The sequence below is a fragment of the Macaca fascicularis genome, chromosome 6, assembly GCF_037993035.2.
Source record: "Macaca fascicularis isolate 582-1 chromosome 6, T2T-MFA8v1.1".
NCBI lineage: Eukaryota > Metazoa > Chordata > Mammalia > Primates > Cercopithecidae > Macaca > Macaca fascicularis.
Genome location: NC_088380.1, coordinates 2,199,719 through 2,216,337, shown reverse-complemented (window position 1 = coordinate 2,216,337; position 16,619 = coordinate 2,199,719). Strand labels below are relative to the sequence as shown.

At 56.5% G+C, this 16,619-nt stretch overlaps 2 long non-coding RNA genes across 2 annotated transcripts; one reads left to right on the top strand and one right to left on the bottom strand.

The window, feature by feature from the left end:
- Positions 1-204: 204 nt before the first annotated feature.
- LOC135971077 (uncharacterized) lies at positions 205-2,752 on the bottom strand. The gene is made up of 2 exons (XR_010587150.1): positions 1,802-2,752; positions 205-665 (listed from the first exon to the last, which is right to left on the bottom strand). It is a non-coding gene; the product is annotated as an uncharacterized lncRNA (long non-coding RNA).
- A 10,042-nt stretch (positions 2,753-12,794) lies between these two features.
- On the top strand, positions 12,795-14,270 carry LOC141406957 (uncharacterized). Its single transcript, XR_012413569.1, has 2 exons — positions 12,795-13,847; positions 13,951-14,270. It is a non-coding gene; the product is annotated as an uncharacterized lncRNA (long non-coding RNA).
- Positions 14,271-16,619: the final 2,349 nt, after the last annotated feature.

The window sequence follows — 16,619 nt, the reverse complement described above, 5'->3', positions numbered from 1 at the left end:
CCACTGCACTCCCAGCCTCAGAGCCTAGGAGCTCAATGCAGCCTGCGGGCTCCCAGGGGGCAGGTGAGGGCTCTCTGTGTCTGGCTGCGCTCCCGGGGCTCCCCTGCTTTCCTGCCCCCTGCTCCTGCCCAGGCCCCTGTGTTCACAGCACACAGGGCCCTCCCTCACCCACAGTGGACAGGGCTGATCCCAGGCACAAGTGGGTCCCATTCACCAGGGAGCCATAAATGGGCCCTTTATTAATGAATCAGATAATAGAGACTCTCTTCATGGGACATACGGCCAAGTTCAAGATAATCAGCCTGAACGCAAACTCCAGCTTTGCAACAGCACTGGCCTGGGGTAGGAGCGTAACTGACATCAGATGAGGGGGTGCATGGGACACCTCCGCCAGGGCAGCCACGGGCTGTGCACGCGGACAGTTCCAGGTGTCTGGGGACAGCGCTGCTGCAGTGGCATGGCCGGCACAGATGCAGGCACCTGGCCTGATCCCTGGGTTTCCAGTGCATAGCACGGGTGCTGGACTTGCCTCTGCCTCTGCCCATCTGCAGGTCCTGGAGGATACGTTGGAGTCTCTGGGTCTTTCCCTATCTTTGTGACCCTGAAGGAGGTAGCTGGGATGCCCAGGACGGGAGAACTTCAAGGTTTAGGGGTGATACCACTTCCTGCTTGGCAAAGAAATTCAAGGTTTAGGGGTGACGCCGCTTCCTGCTTATCACTTGCACACTGAAAATAGGTTGTCTGCTCAGTGAGACACGGGGGCCATCCGAGGTCCCTGCGGTGCGGTGCAGCCCCTGAGACCACTCCAGGGACCATAGCAAGGGCCTTGGACACAGCAGGATGCACCAGATCCCCCGGCCAGAACAAGGACTGAGCTTCGAGTGAAAGGCGGGGCCTGGACATTGGCTGTGGTTTGTAGGGAGGACGGGAATGGCAGGGGTCCCATTCTGTGCCCCGTGATGGGCACATCGGCCCACAGGAGTCACCAGGAAAGAGCTGAGGCCCTGACGAAGCAGACACCTACACCAAGCTCCCCCGACAAAGCCCTTCCTTCCTGCTTTGGGCGCTCATTGTCCGTCTGCGGGGCTGGCTGACTTCTTGGTGGCAGCTGATGGTCAGGAGTGGAGAAAAAGGCACGTGTGGCCATGCTGAGGGGCACATCAACTCCAGAGCCCCCATGGTTTGTGGTTGGAAAACCCCACATACGGTCTCCCGGGCTGCTCCGCCCACAAGTGCAGTGGGGAGGAGCTCAGAGGTGAGAGGGGCGGACATGGACACAGTCACATGGGGCCCCGGAAACATCCCTGCGGGAGCAGCACAGATGCCCCTTGCGTCCTTCAACAGAGGGAGCTGCCAGGGACCCCCCATAGTAAAGGAGGAGCCAGTGTGTTAACCCCTCACACTCCACTTTTTACTACCTTTGTTTTTTAAACAAGACACTTGCTTAGAATGCCCCCGCTGCAGAGGATGGGGAGGCTGAGCCCTGCACAAGGACACCTGAGGACCCACAGTCATACCACGCAGAGCTGAGCACCCTCACGGCGGGGACAACAGGGCCTGTGTGAGCAGCGCACCCCGGCAAGTTCTGCGTTCTGGCTGGACGTGGACCCCCAGCCCTGGGGTGAATTTGCTACAGTCGGTCGTCGTCCAGGCAGCGCAGGCCTTCCTCCACCCTCAAGCTGGACACCCGCTGGCTTCTCGCGGGAGCCTGGGTTTGTTGCTCTTATCTTGATTTCTATCCTAAGCTGCTCCTTCACCTACAGCTGCAGCCGATTAGGGGGTTATCAGAACAGCTCTTCACCTGTCTCTGCTGCTCAGCAAACATCGCAGTGGGCGGCGGGGCTGCGGGGCTGCGGGGCTGCGGGGCTGCGGGGCTGCGGACTTGGTTGACCGGGTTTCCAGATTAGGCACCTGTGTGGGGAGCATGCGGAAGGAAACATCGGACACACTAGGATTGATCTAGAGGAGAGGGCACCCCACACACCCTCTCCACACTACACACCCTTCTCCACACACACCCTCTCCCACACACCCTTCTCCACACACACCCTCTCCACACTACACACCCTTCTCCACACACACCCTCTCCCACACACCCTTCTCCACACACACCCTCTCCCACACACCCTTCTCCACACACACCCTCTCCCACACACCCTTCTCCACACACACCCTCTCCCACACACCCTTCTCCACACACACCCTCTCCCACACACCCTTCTCCACACACACCCTCTCCCACACACCCTTCTCCACACACACCCTCTCCCACACACCCTTCACCACACACACCCTCTCCCACACACCCTTCTCCACACACACCCTCTCCCACACACCCTTCTCCACACACACCCTCTCCCACACACCCTTCACCACACACACCCTCTCCCACACACCCTTCTCCACACACACCCTCTCCCACACACCCTTCTCCACACACACCCTCTCCCCACATACCCTTCTCCTCACACACCCTCTCCCCAAACCCTTCTCCACACACACCCTCTCCCCACATACCCTTCTCCACACACACCCTCTCCCACACACCCTTCTCCACACACACCCTCTCCCACACACCCTTCTCCACACACACCCTCTCCCCACATACCCTTCTCCTCACACACCCTCTCCCCAAACCCTTCTCCCTACACACCCTCTCCCCACACACCCTTCTCCACACACACCCTCTCCCCACACACCCTTCTCCACACACACCCTCTCCCCAAACCCTTCTCCACACACACCCTCTCCCCACATACCCTTCTCCTCACACACCCTCTCCCCAAACCCTTCTCCACACACACCCTCTCCCACACCCTTCTCAACACACCCTCTCCCCACACACCCTCCCCTCACACCTTTCTCCCCACACACCCTGTCTCCTCACACCCTTCTCCCCACACACCCTCTCCCCACATACCCTCTCCCTACACACCCTCTCCCCACACACCCTTCTCCACACACACCCTCTCCCCACACACCCTCCCCACACACCCTCTCCCCACATACCCTCTCCCTACACACCCTCTCCCCACACACCCTTCTCCACACACACCCTCTCCCCACACACCCTCTCCCCACACACCCTTCTCCTCACACACCCTTCTCCACACACACCCTCTCCCACACACCCTCTCCCCACACACCCTTCTCCTCACACACCCTCTCCCACACACCCTTCTCTCCACACCTACACAGAGCAGGGGGCTGTTCTGTTTTAGTTTAAATGCTTCAGGAAATCAGGAATCATTCATTTTCTTCTGCTTTCAAGCACAAAATAATTATCCTTGACATTTACCACTTTCTTCCCTCACTGAATGTAGCATTTCCCTTTTTAAATGACTTTTTTAAAAACAGACCTATTTTAGAAAACATAAACATCTGCAAAGTAGGCAAATGTTTTCTTGTTTCCAATGAGTCCTCACCACCACTGAGTCCTTAAAACTGCTGCCCTTGTATTTAAAACTGATGTCAGTCCCAAAACCTCAGTCACAGAAACTTCCAGAGTGAGGGTGTGTCTGTGTTTCTTCACTGCATCCTTATCCATCGTTTGACAAGTGCTGTGAGTCAGACCAGCCCCTGCCCACCCAGACCCTGGCCTGTGGCGGGGAGGAGGGGTCCTGCTTGGCCAATAAATTGGGAGATTATGGGATGACATCCGTGCGGGACGGTGTGAGATACAAATACACAGGTACTTAAAATAAAAGCATCTCGTCATTTAAATGTAGGTAAGGAATACGTGGAAAGCAGGGAGAAATCGTATCACAGGTCTTCCTAGAAGGTCATTTTAAAGTTGTTTAGACTTGTTCACCGCGATTCAATATTCTGTATTACATTTTCTACCTTTGTGGGATTGATCCCTCTCCCGTCAAACCAGAAACTGCTGAGCTCCAAGGGCCCCAGCCCCGGAGCCCGGAGAGGACCCTCCTGTTCCTTGCGACTCAGCCTCGCTGACCTGCCCACAGCTGCGTGGCGTGGCGTGGCGTGGCGTGGCGCCCAGGGGCTGGCACAGGGCCCAGGGGCTGCTCAGGGACCTGCAATTTCTCTTCACTCCTCTCTGGCCTCCAGCGGCCTCCTCCGCATCAAATATGCTCTGAAAAGGGACATAATGAATGTCTTCACTGTAAAGTGACACCAGCAGTTACAGCATCACATATGGCCCTCCGGGGATCTTGATGTTCAGCTAGACCGGCACTTACGGGAAGGTGGCGGGGCCTGCAGGCCGGCAAGCCCCACCCTGGGGCACGGCTGAGTCACCAAACCCCTCTCCAAGCACACCAGGCAGCACCCAGAGAAACAGGGCCCATCTGTAGTATTAGGGCTTTTAGGATAATATTTCCTTTGTCAGAACAATGTTTAATCAGAACTACAGTCGAGTGCTTCAGTTGGCTTTGAGGGGTTTACTGTGTAGAACACTTCAGTGGAGATTAGAACCCGGGGAGATGAGAACCAAGGGAGACGGGACCCCCAGCCTATATCTATCGCACCTGCCCTGGCTCAGAGCTGGACTGGATGTGTTCATTCTCGTCTTTCCCACCAGCTGTCCCTGAGGGGAGCTCTGGGGAGGAGGGGGAGGCCCAGGTGGAAGGAAGCCTGAATTTCCCGAAGGAGGCAGACGGCAGGCTTGGGACACCTGGCCCACCCAGATCTCGGGGCTGGTGAGGGTCCCCTGGTGGATGGCTTTCCTCTCCTCTTCTGGGGCTTCCAGTTGGCATTGCCTGGACCATTTCCCCAGCCCTTTGGTCAAGGCTGTCCTGAAATGCCCTCCCTAGCAACTCCCACATGTAAACCCTATATTCCCATAATCATAATCACAATGGCTCTGTTTTTCTGACGGAACATGATCCGAGTGCCAGGTGTGCTTTCAGGAGGGCAGCGCCTCTAGGACAGGAGTCTCGGGTGATCTCCTGATCTGATAGGTGGTCCTGTGACCTGTGGAGAAGGGGCACTCACACGTGGTCCCGGAGGAGTCACGCGGTTATCACTGCAGTCATCTGAGTCTGGTGCGTGTTTACACATGGCACGGCTCTCAGGACCCGTGGCTGCGGCTTGCACCAGGGTCATGAAATTGCAGGGTGCGGCCGGGCGCGGTGGCTCAAGCCTGTAATCCCAGCACTTTGGGAGGCCGAGACGGGCGGATCACGAGGTCAGGAGATCGAGACCATCCTGGCTGACACAGTGAAACCCCATCTCTACTAAAAAATACAAAAAAACTAGCCAGGCGAGGTGGCGGGCGCCTGTAGTCCCAGCTACTCGGGAGGCTGAGGCAGGAGAATGGCGTGAACCCGGGAGGCGGAGCTTGCAGTGAGCCAAGATCACGCCACTGCACTCCAGCCTGGGCGGCAGAGCGAGACTCTGTCTCAAAAAAAAAAAAAAAAAAAAAGAAATTGCAGGGTGCAGGGACTGGATCGCCCTGGGACTCTGAACGCCAGCTCCCGACTTTCTGTGCTGGCCTGAAGGAAGCCCTTATCTCCAGGATCCACAGGTCTGCAATTTCTGGGAACCAGCACAACAGGATGAGTCAGCCGTGCGGGATTCACAGTCCTGCAGGTTCTCCAGGTGGAGGTGACGGGGTGGGGAGAGGCAGGTGGGCAGAATGCGAGAAGCTGAGACCCTGAATTCCCCAGTCACTCAGGGCACTGCTTCCTGCCCTTGCCCCAACCACCCACTCCTGGCCTGAAAGACTCGAGTCTACTGTCACCTCCTATCACCTAGAACCATTCCTAAGTCCCAGGGTCAGAGCCAGGAGGAAGCACCATGCACACAAAAAGAACTGCAAGACGCTGCCAGTTTTTGTCGACAGAAACACGGGGAATATACGTGGCAATGGCTCGTAAGGGTGATGGACGAGGGTGGAAGACGTGGAACGTTCTGGCACCGGTGCCCTGACTATGTCTGCTGGCTTCACTCTGTTCGTCTGAGCGACCACCAGCGGCTCTAACAGTTTTGAAACACAGACTTGATGGTTGCTATGGTAAAATGAAGCCAAATGCTAACAGGAAAGGAAAACAGAGCTCATGAGAGGGAGCTGTCGCCGTGGGTGGGTTTCTTATGCATGACCTTCTCGCCCACTGCGTCACTTTTCCTCCAGAGCCCGGAGGACCCCCTCCCCACGGCGTTGAGAAATGCATGGATGAGGAGAGAGCCTCCACTGTTAGACTCCACCGCAACTGTGATCTGAGGCCGCCGTCACCGTGAGAGATGCTGCCATTATCTCAGAGCCCCCACATTCAAAGGGGAAAACGAAATCCCAGAAGGGCAGGGGCCCAGGGGCAAGTCGTAGATGAGGTGGCTGTGGTTACACAGTGGGCAGCAGGACTGTCCAAACATGGCCATGGCTTGGCCCACAGAGATCTCTGATGACAACCCGTGAATCACAGCATTCCTGGGACTCATGGAGAGAACTGTGATCGTCTGTTCTCTTTTGCTTGTAACAGAATACCTGAGCCTGATACAGTGGGCAGCCAGTGTGGTGTGAGCAGGGCAGGAGAGGGTCCGCTCACCCCAGGAGTGTCAGCAGAATACCTGAGCCTGTTACATGGGCAGCCAGTGTGGTGTGAGCAGGGCAGGAGAGGGTCCGTTCACCCCAGGAGTATCAGCAGAATACCTGAGCCTGTTACATGGGCAGCCAGTGTGGTGTGAGCAGGGCAGGAGAGGGTCCGTTCACCCCAGGAGTATCAGCAGAATACCTGAGCCTGTTACATGGGCAGCCAGTGTGGTGTGAGCAGGGCAGGAGAGGGTCCGTTCACCCCAGGAGTATCAGCAGAATACCTGAGCCTGTTACATGGGCAGCCAGTGTGGTGTGAGCAGGGCAGGAGAGGGTCCGCTCACCCCAGGAGTGTCGGCGACCATCAGGTGGTGGTCAGGCGGTTGTCACGCTGTCTCTGTAAAGTAGTAACTGACCACAGCCGGTGCCAGGGAAAGGCAGGCTGCTCATAGAGAGAAAATACCCGAAGCTGGTGATGAGCAGCTTCCTGATAAGATCTCAGGAGTGGGGAGAGGGGACCCCGGGAAAGTGCCGATGCATAACCCCGAGTCAAGAGGCCAAACCACACACTTGGTCTCTCGGGTCACCCACTTGACCTTCTCCCAAGTGGACTTTCCTTCCTCGCATTCCTTCTCTAGAGATTTCTAATAAATGTTCGCTCCTGTCTAAAACTCACCTTGGTCTGTCCTGCCTTCTGCCTCTCAGTTGAATTCTTTTTTCTAAGGAGCCAAGAATTGAGGTTGCTGCAGACCCACACAGATAACCACCACTGCTCACAAAACCAGGTCATTTATAAGAAAAGGAATTTACTTCTTACACTTACGGAAGCTGAGAAGTCCAAGGTTGAGGGGGCACAGCTGGGAAGAGCCATCGTGCTGGGGGGGATTCTCTCTGCGGGCACCTGAGGCAGCTCAGGTCATCACACGGCAAGGGGGCGACCCTGCTAACGTGCCAGCTCAGGTCTCCCTTCCTCTTCTTATCGAGCCACCAGTCCCCTCCCATGGCAACCCATTAATCCCTGAATCCATGAACGGGTTAATCCATTCCCAAGGGCAGAGCCCTCAGGATCCAATCATCTCTTCAAGGCTTCCCACCTTTCAACACGGCCACACTGGGGGTCATTTCAACAGTTTTGGAGGAGACATTCAAATCACACCAACAGCCAACTCCAATCTTACTTGATTTGCATAATGAAAAGGAAAAATAAAACAGAGAAAAAGCAACCGCCAACCCTGATAAATTGAGGTTTGACCTGAATCACGGCCTCTTAACCCCTGGCCAGACTTAAGGCAGGTCAGAGCCCCAAGGGCCCTTGCAGGAACGGGGTTCTGGGCTCCCTTGAGTGAAGACGTTGCCACACCACCAGGGATCTGTCCCTTCCCCAAAGGGACCCTGCAGAGGCCATTTTCCAAGTCACTGCACTGTGGGAAGACACATTCCACGGGTCTTCTGGCAATTTCTAGACAGTGGCTCTGAATCAATGCTGACTCCTGGAGGCCCACAGGCAGGAACTCTTGGGGGCCAGACGGAGAACCGAGTCTGGGTTCCACCCTCCTCACAGTGGCCTGTGCTTGGCTGAGTCATTCCCTCAGATGCAGAATGTGGGCTTCATGTGAGTGACCAGCAATGGGCAGACCCTTGTGCTGGTCTCTTGACTTGCAGAGTGGGGGCCATGATGGTAGGAAAGGCCAGGGAGGGTCAGAACCGCCTCTTCCCACCAGACAGGAATGCAGTCACAGCGCCATCCTGGAGGACTGTGAAGACAGGCGCCATGGTGGGAAACGCCGGCCTCAAAGCTTGTAAGCTGCCCTGGAAGAGCCTTCGCCACGTGCTAAATGGACATCAGGAGGCCTCTCCCTGAGCCTGGAAGACAGGTGTACCTGCCTGTTAAAAGCCTGGTCTCAGCTGAATTTCCAAACCGAGTGTAACTTACTGATATCTGACGTTTCCACTTCATGGGGCTCTGACCTGGCTGGGCTCAGAGCTGTGCTTCAATTGGCCTCAACATTGTGGCCTCTATTTAGAAAGCACGTTGATGTCTGGGAAACACTGGCAACTCTGCCCAGTGTGTCACGTGGAACATTCAACTACTTACAGGTGGAAAATTGTGATTCTCCCACCAGCAGAGCCACCTCCGAGCTGCTGGAAGGTAGGGAAGGTTGTGATTCTCCACCAGGTCTCTCTTAGCTGCCGGAGGTGGTGGCCCCATGGGATTCTGGGTGACAGCCATCGTTGGGGCAAAAGCATCCACTCCCGGGTCCTCCAGCCCATGGCCTTCTAGACACAGCAGATTTGGGATGGGTGATGACTACTTAGGCGGTAACCTCCTGAGCCAGGACAGGAGTTCCTGGGAAAAGGACTTTGTTTTGTTGACTGATGCAGCCCCAGTGCCAGAACATGTGGGGCTCTCAGTGGCCCCCACCGGAAAGGTGATGAATGAATGTTCTAAGCCCACTTTCTTCTGTGCTTAGGAGCAATTTGCTGGGAGAGCTTGAGCAACGTGGTATTTCTTTAGCACAGAAAGTGAGTTCTGCTCATAAGCAGCATCATCCTGTTGGCCAGTCCCTGCAGGGGACATCTGCACAGAAGAAGCCACTTTCGGGCCCGGGTGTCACAGCTGATGGTAGAAAGTGGGTGAGCACCCTGGACTTGGGGCTGAGCCTGTGGGAGGAGCTGGGGGAACAGCCCCCCTAATCCTGGCATACTGGAACTAAAGATCCCTCCTGGAGCATAAAATAGGTAAACTGAGGACAAGTCAACAGAAATAAAACTGCACATGGGTGCTTTAAAGCTCACAGGCCTCAGGAAATGCTGCTGACATCAACAGTCATGCAACTCTGAAGAGTTACAGAAAACATTCCGGGTCAGAGATACTCAGTGAGACATTACGGCCAACGAGGGATGCTTTGAGCTTGATCACAGAGGATGAGCTTGCCCTACTGCAGGGCTCAGGGGACCATGGCAGGCTTCGGCGGTTCCCCTCCCGAGGGACTCAATACAACTCAGCCATGGTCCCCTCTGCAGGACCCGTACCCCTGGATGCTGCCTGTCCCATGACAAGTCACGTGCTGACTACAGGGGCCTTCATCTCCCTCCGCCCCCAACTCCAGCGGAAGCTGCTGGAAGTCCTGGCATTCACTGCCGTGCCTTGCCCCAGATGGAGCCTGGTGTTGCTGCGTGGATTTCAGGAGGCCCCGTGGAGGGAGGCGTGGATTCCCCTGGCTGCTACCCAAGCCTTTCTGCCAGATCAAGAATGAAAAGTCACTTTTTAAGTCAGTGCTTCTCAACTGGGGGGAGTCTGCCCCCCACAGGGGACACTCGTGACATCTACAGACATTTGAGGTCATCGCCACCCTGGACCGGTGCTGCTGGCCTTGCAGGGTGGGGGCAGGCTGCTGCTCGGTGTCCCACGGTGCCCAAGACAGGCTGACAGCAAAGTGAATGGGCCCACAGGCAGTCGTGCCAAGGCTGAGGAAGCCTGACATCAGCAAACCAACCAACCCAAATGTAAGGCTCGTAGATGGCGCCTGTTAGGGAGCGCTTGGTCATTTTGTGGAAAGATGTTTCGTTTTGCAACACGATCTGTCCTGGGATTCCATGAAAACAGGCCGCTCCCTTGAACATGTCGATGGTTCCATTCTGGGATCCTGTTTGCACATTTCCTGTGATGTTCTTGTAGAGGGCGACTGCCCTAAACCCAAGGCAGCAGACACTTCATCCCGTGACCTCAGGACGGGCATCACAGCACCACGCGGATGGAGGCGCAGTGGGAATAGCACGGGCTGGGTTTGATGTCACCACTTCTGCACCCCCTCGAGAAGCCACAAGCTCCTAGCTCAGTGAACCCCTCACACACAGGATGAAGCTCGATGCAGGCTCACAGCAGGGCAGCTGCAGGCCCAGAAACCCCAAACATTTGTGGCGAAGAAGGACCAGCCAGCAGAGCCTCTGGGGAGGACCTGAGGAACGATGGCCATGCAGACCTTCAGGACTGAGGAGCCAATCGATGCTGTCCAGAAAGATTGGTCCCTGTGGGAAAATTAACCCTGGCTTCCTACTAGCCCCTGGTCAAGACTGACTGCCCATCACAGGCCACCAGGTGACCACACGGCAGAAGCTGCCCCTGGTGAGCCCACCCTGCAGTGAGGCCCCATGGGTACAGCGGCAGCCTGCTCTCTGGGGTGGCAGGTAGGGCACGGAGCTCAGCAGGCCCGGAAGGCATGAGGCCGGCCCAGAGGGCTCAGAAAAGTGGCATGAGCCTGGGACTGGGACCCGCCGGCACCTCCCACGTGGATTTGCCTCCCCACACCCAGAAGATGCCCGGGGCACTGCAGCAAAACAGCTCGCCCAGCTGTGTTCTCACCCCCGCGTGCCCAGGCTGCAAGAGCAGACGACCCCAAATCGAGGAGCCCCACCAAGAGTCTCTGTGGAGAAGTCACCTGCTTTCCTCGTGAGGCTGTGAAAAGGACACCTGTGCTTCCCAGGATGTGCGGTCTTGGTGCTGGAGTGATTTAAACACACTACTTCGGGATGTTCTTTCTTCTCATCTTTCTGTTACACTTTTATTGATCTGAATTTCCTCGGTTGAAGGAGAAAAAAAAAAAAACAGCCTCACTGAAGCCCATTTTTCTTTTCTGGTTTCTACTTTTGTTGCCATTCATATAAATGGAACACACAAGACGGCACAGAGGATGAGGCCATAGTGGGGAGCGCAGGCGTCATTAGCTGTCACGGCTGCGAGGTGGCGTGGCATCCATAGCAACTCTGCCTCCTCCGGGTGTCTTGTTAGGAACAAACGAATCAGTTCCTGTTCCAAACATTTTGAAGCACAGTGGGACCTAACGTCCTTGCAGGAAACAATCAAGGGTTGGGGATGGATTCGCTGAGAATCTTCCCTCTAAATTAGTCTAGGCAGAGAATGATCCAAACAATTTCTGGGTGCACGTTGCTTCGGTCTCTGGAAGGTTTACGGCGTTGTGAGTTCAGTGGAAGCTGTCTCATTAGATGGGAAAGCCGGGCGTTCCTGCCATTCCGTTGCCGAATTCAGCTCCCAAGGTGTCTTGTTAAGTGGCGTTGCCTCACCAGGGACTGGGGATGTTCAGGCAGGATGCTCAGAGCCAGGCTCTGGCTCACTGGGCAGGGCCCAGGCACACACACCTCTGAGTCACGCTCCAGTTGCAGGTTTAAAACCAAGTCCAGAGGGCTGGCAAGCTGCTTCTCTCCCAGGGATGCTGGAAAGACGTTGCTAACAGGGTAAGGCTCCAGCTTCCTGAAGAACTAAGCAGAGGCCGGGGTTGTTCAGTGGTCACCAAGGACTGGGACCTGAGCTTCAAGAACTGCAGGGCCACAGGGTTAAGGGGGTGACAGAGCCTGGTGAGGCCAAGACACTGGGCTCCTATGATTCCTGGACATTGAGTAGGGTCGTTCTGGAAGACCCTCAGCCAGGAGCAGCAGCCCCAAACCTCTCTTCCAGGACACTGCCCCACCAGAGCCAAGCGGAGGCTCTCAGGAGGTTGGGGGATTTATGGTGGCTTTTACTGAGGTCAAGGAGATCCCCGAACAATAGAGACGAAGGGATCCTCACAACCACAGCTCCCAACTCAGGAAACCGCAGTGCAGGCTCTGCCTCAGGGCTGAACGGGAAAGAGGAGCAGAATGATTTTCCCACAGAGCGGGAGCCTCTTCTGGGGCACGTCCTGGTGGGAACAGGCCCCAGGCCTGGGCAGAGCAGGCAGATGCATCCGCCTCCTATCCCGGCCGCTGCTCCCAGAGCCCCCCTGCCGGTCCACCCGGGAAGCCCCCCTCCAGCCATACCCGCCCTGGGCCCCACGCCCGTCCCGGCCCAGGCAGGAGTGGGCTCTCGTCAGCTAGTCCCATTCCACACTTCACCCCTGACAGCTCCTCTGCTCTGCAAAGGACAGCTGGCCTCAGGTCACCCTGCAACCGTCACACTGTCCTTTGACCTTTCCTACATGACGGCCCCATTACTCCTTCTGTCGGAGAGAAACAGTCCTCAAACCCCGCCCCGCCTCCCCTCCTAGCCCTCCCGGCTCTGAAGGCTCTGGCTGAGCGGGGCGGGGCCCCACGGCTCAGACCGTGACAAATGTCCAGCAATCAATGCAGCCCCGGGGTCGGTGGCAATTCCTGTCTTTCCTTCAGATTGTTTTTCTGATTGTCACTATAGACACTTCTACAGAAGATTTGAAAAACACAGAGGAGTTGCAGAAAAATACAAGCCCTCCTCCGCGTGCGGCCGCCATGTTTCCCGGTGGCGTCTTCACGCAAGTCCTTGCGGACGATCTCGCCTGACGTCCCCGCCTTCCGGGGGGCACTGACTGGGACGCACGACGCGGGGTGGTCCTCTAGGAGCCCGGCTCGGAGGTCTTTGGAGCTCGGGTCAGGGCTGTCTGCGGCCCTGGCGTCTGCTGAAGGCCCGGAGCCTCACTCCCTCCCGGGGACCCCGGGTTACGCGGGCCCGGCTGCTCAGGGACCGTCAGGACGTCTTCAGGCCCGGGCCCTGTGCGCCACTCTGGGGTGTGAGGGCCGGTGAGGGCCGGCGGTCATGGGGCTGGTGAGGAGCCGGGTGCGGGCCGCAGCGGCCTCCAGGGCCAGGTCAGGGTCCGCCGGGCCCGAGTGAACCAGGCGGGCAGCAGAGGGATGGGGCGCTTCCGGCCGCCCCATGCCGCCCCAGCCTGTGCCGGGAGCCAGCAGCCCAGGTTCGGGGTCAGAGAGGCCTCATAAAGCCCGGGCTCCTGTGGTCTCCTCATGCGGGAAGGTCCGGAGCCCGCTCCGACCAGCATTCCCCGTGGAAGCGGCAGCCCTGAGCGGTGGGGGTCCCTGAGCTGGTCCCACAGTCTCTCCCAGGCCTGAGAGGGGCGTTTCTCTTGTCCTTGCCCCCTGCCTGACAGGCACTTCGGTTTTCATCCTGCCTTGGAAACGCTCCCTCTGGAACCCGCCGGCCCCTGGCACTGCGCTCAGCCCGGGGGTGCTGGCCCCGGAGCCAACGTGGAGGCAGCGCTGGGCTCCAGAGGACGGACCGCAGACCTGGGCTGGGAGGCGCTGGCGAGCCCGCAGTTCCTTCCGGCTCATCCCAGCCTCACCTGCGGAGTCACCACAGCAGAATAGAGTCATAGCCCGGGTGTGGGGGTAGCGAATCATTAAAGAAATGATTCTTTAATCATTTTAAAGAATCACAGATTTTGAGTCATGCCAGGGGCTCTGGTGGAAAGGTCATGGGGAGCCAGGCCTCCGCATCTTAGCATTTCAGCTGGAGGATGACCGGGAGCTCTGGCGTGGCCCTAGACCTGGAACTGAACACCCAGGCGCAGCAGCAGGCATTTCTCTTGCTTTTTCTTTATGAGTAAGTGGCCTGGCTATCCAGTGAGCAGTTTTCACAATTCATTTTATATAAGAAAATTAACTTTCTCTTTACCCGTCCCCTACTTTTCTCCATCTCTCTCCAGCTGACCTGGCCTGGCCACATCCCCGTCAATGCAGCTGGTTCTCAACGGACCCACTCTTCCCCACGGCTCCGTTTACAACCAACCTGCTTGTCCTGCTGCAGTTAGAGGCAGACCTGCTCCTCCTGAGAATCCAGGAGGGGACTGAAGAGACCACGTTGCTTTCTGATCTTTCTCAGGCCAGAGGAAGTTTGTGGGCCAAGTGATATTCCTAATTCAAACTATTATGTAATTATAGTACAAAACATATTATTTTTCTCTTTATTTTTCCTCTCTCGGTTAATGGTAAATTTTATTGCATAAATAAATTACACATGCTGTAATTCATGCCTCGCAGCCTACACACCAATTAAACCCGAAGCTGACACAGTCCACGCACAATTACATGGAATCTGCAAAGTGAAAGGATCATGTATTTGCGCTGCGGTAATAGGCAGAGCCATTTAGCGATGTGACGGCTGTAAGTGCGGGGTAAGCGGAGTCTGTGCTCGGGGGTGATTGATGGACCCTGCGAGAGGTGTCGGGACAGCGCATAGCCACACATCGAGCTGGGCAGCGTGTACAGGACATCACACATCCCAGGACTCACAGGCAACACCCTCGGAGTGTCCCGACGGGCAGGAGGGGTGTCCAGGCTGAGCAGAGGAGGCAGCTGCTCTTCTCCACTCCAGAAGGACCCTTAAGGTCATAAATCCCCAAATAAATGGCCGTCTGAGCTTCCAGCTTCCACTGCCTGGCCAAATGCTCCTGCCCCGCTCTCAGGGTGTGGGTCTGACTGCCAGCCTCTGCAGAGGGGACCTCAACTGAAGCCACCCTCAGGATGGTCCCCAGTGTCCTGGGGAGGGAAGATGGAGGCCACACTATGCTAAAAGACTCCTCCATTCCTCCTTCTCCCTCCCCACTTCTGAGGATGCCTCCTGGGTGCAGAGGGTGCACAGCACAGACTGTAAAGAACAGGCAACTCCTTTCAGCTCCTGCTGCCTCCGGCTCCTGCCTCTCCCTGGGAGGCCTCAGGGTCCCTCCAGCCAGTGTGCTTCCTGGCATGGTCTCCCCTCAGGGTCACTCCTGGGGGTCAGTGCCTGGGAGGTGGAAGAAAATGAATAAGAGGAACCATGGAAGACAGGGAAGTGGTGTGGAGGGACAGTGTAGACCCAAAGTCAATCACTGGCCCCTCCTGCACATTAAAGGGAATACCAAAGGAGGTAAGGAGGGAGCTGTTGCTGCACCAGGGCAGGGAAGCCACAGGACGCAGGTTTAGCTACAGTGCAGGAATGTCGGCAGGAATTCGTAGAACCTCATCTGTGCTCAGGGTATAATCAGTTGTATTCCATGGGACCCAACTAATGCCATTCTATGGACAGGAATCGTAGGTGTTGCTCTTTTCCTAAAGTAACTCCTATCTGGATAGAGTCACGAAATATCTGAGAAAAGAGGCTCGCCCCAAGGGTCAGACCACCCCAGAGCCCAGCATTCCACAGACGTGATCTTCAACAAACCCATTGCCCATTCCAAAGTCCTGGCCATCTCTTGCCACAAGGAAAAAGAAAGATGGCTGAGAATCCCTAGGAGGGAATTAGAATGGGGCCCCAAACAATTGTCTGCAGGTCACGCTGAGTGGAGTCAGAGGCTCAGGCTGCCATTCAGGCCAGAGAAAAGTCAGCCTCATCCAGGAAGGTGACCGCTGCCATTCATGGCCACAGGGTCCACATTGCCAAGAAAGTGCCCACACAGCCCTCCAGCTGCAGAGCTGCAAGCTCTATAAACAAGAGGTGGCTTTGTTTTGCTTTTCTTTCTTGAGATGGGGTCTTGCTCTGTTGCCCAGGCTGGAGTGCAGTGGCACAATCATAGCTCACTGCAGCCTTGAAAACCTGGGCTCAGGCAGTCCTTCCACCTCGTCCTCCCAAGTAGCTAGGATCACAGGCGTGTGCCACCACACTTGCTAATTTGTTTATTTTTAGTAGAGACAGGGGCTTGCTATGTTGCCCACTCCTGGGCTCGAGCAGCCCTCCTGCCTCAGCCTTGGCAAGGCTGATGAAGCGTGAATCCTGAAGGCAGCTGATTCTCGATTCAGTTAGAGATGCAATCTTTACATGTGCCTGGTCTCCATGCCCTGAACCACGGGGAGCTCCAAATGGAGTCAGGAATAGATTTTATGCCCAGAAAAAAACTGGTGGTAGAGGCAGGGAAGAGGCCACAGTGAGCTACCAGGCGACTGAGGAGATGGGAACGCACCCTGAGCCCCAGAGCATGAGGCAGCAGGGGCCATGGGACGGCCCTAGGCACAGCGGGTGTCACCCACGAGAAGCCACCAGGCAGGGAGATAAACAGTGAGAGGCACAGAGGAGCCCTCAGTGCCTGCTGCTGAGGGAAGGAGCCAGTCTGGAAAGGATGCATGCAGCACGATCCCCACCCTGACCCCTGGGAAAGGCAGAACTCAGGAGACAGCGAGAAGAGCCGTGGTTGCCAAGGGCTAGGACAGGGGGATGAACGGGCAGAGCCCAGAGGGGTTTAGGGGTGACACTCCCCTGTGTGATGCCATAATGGGGGACGCGTGTCACTATCCATTTGTCCAAACCGTAGGATGTGCCACCGCAGGCGTGAGCCCTCCAGTGTGCCGCGGACTCCAGTGAATGACAGCAGCATTGGCAGGACTGTGACAAACGCTCCGCTCT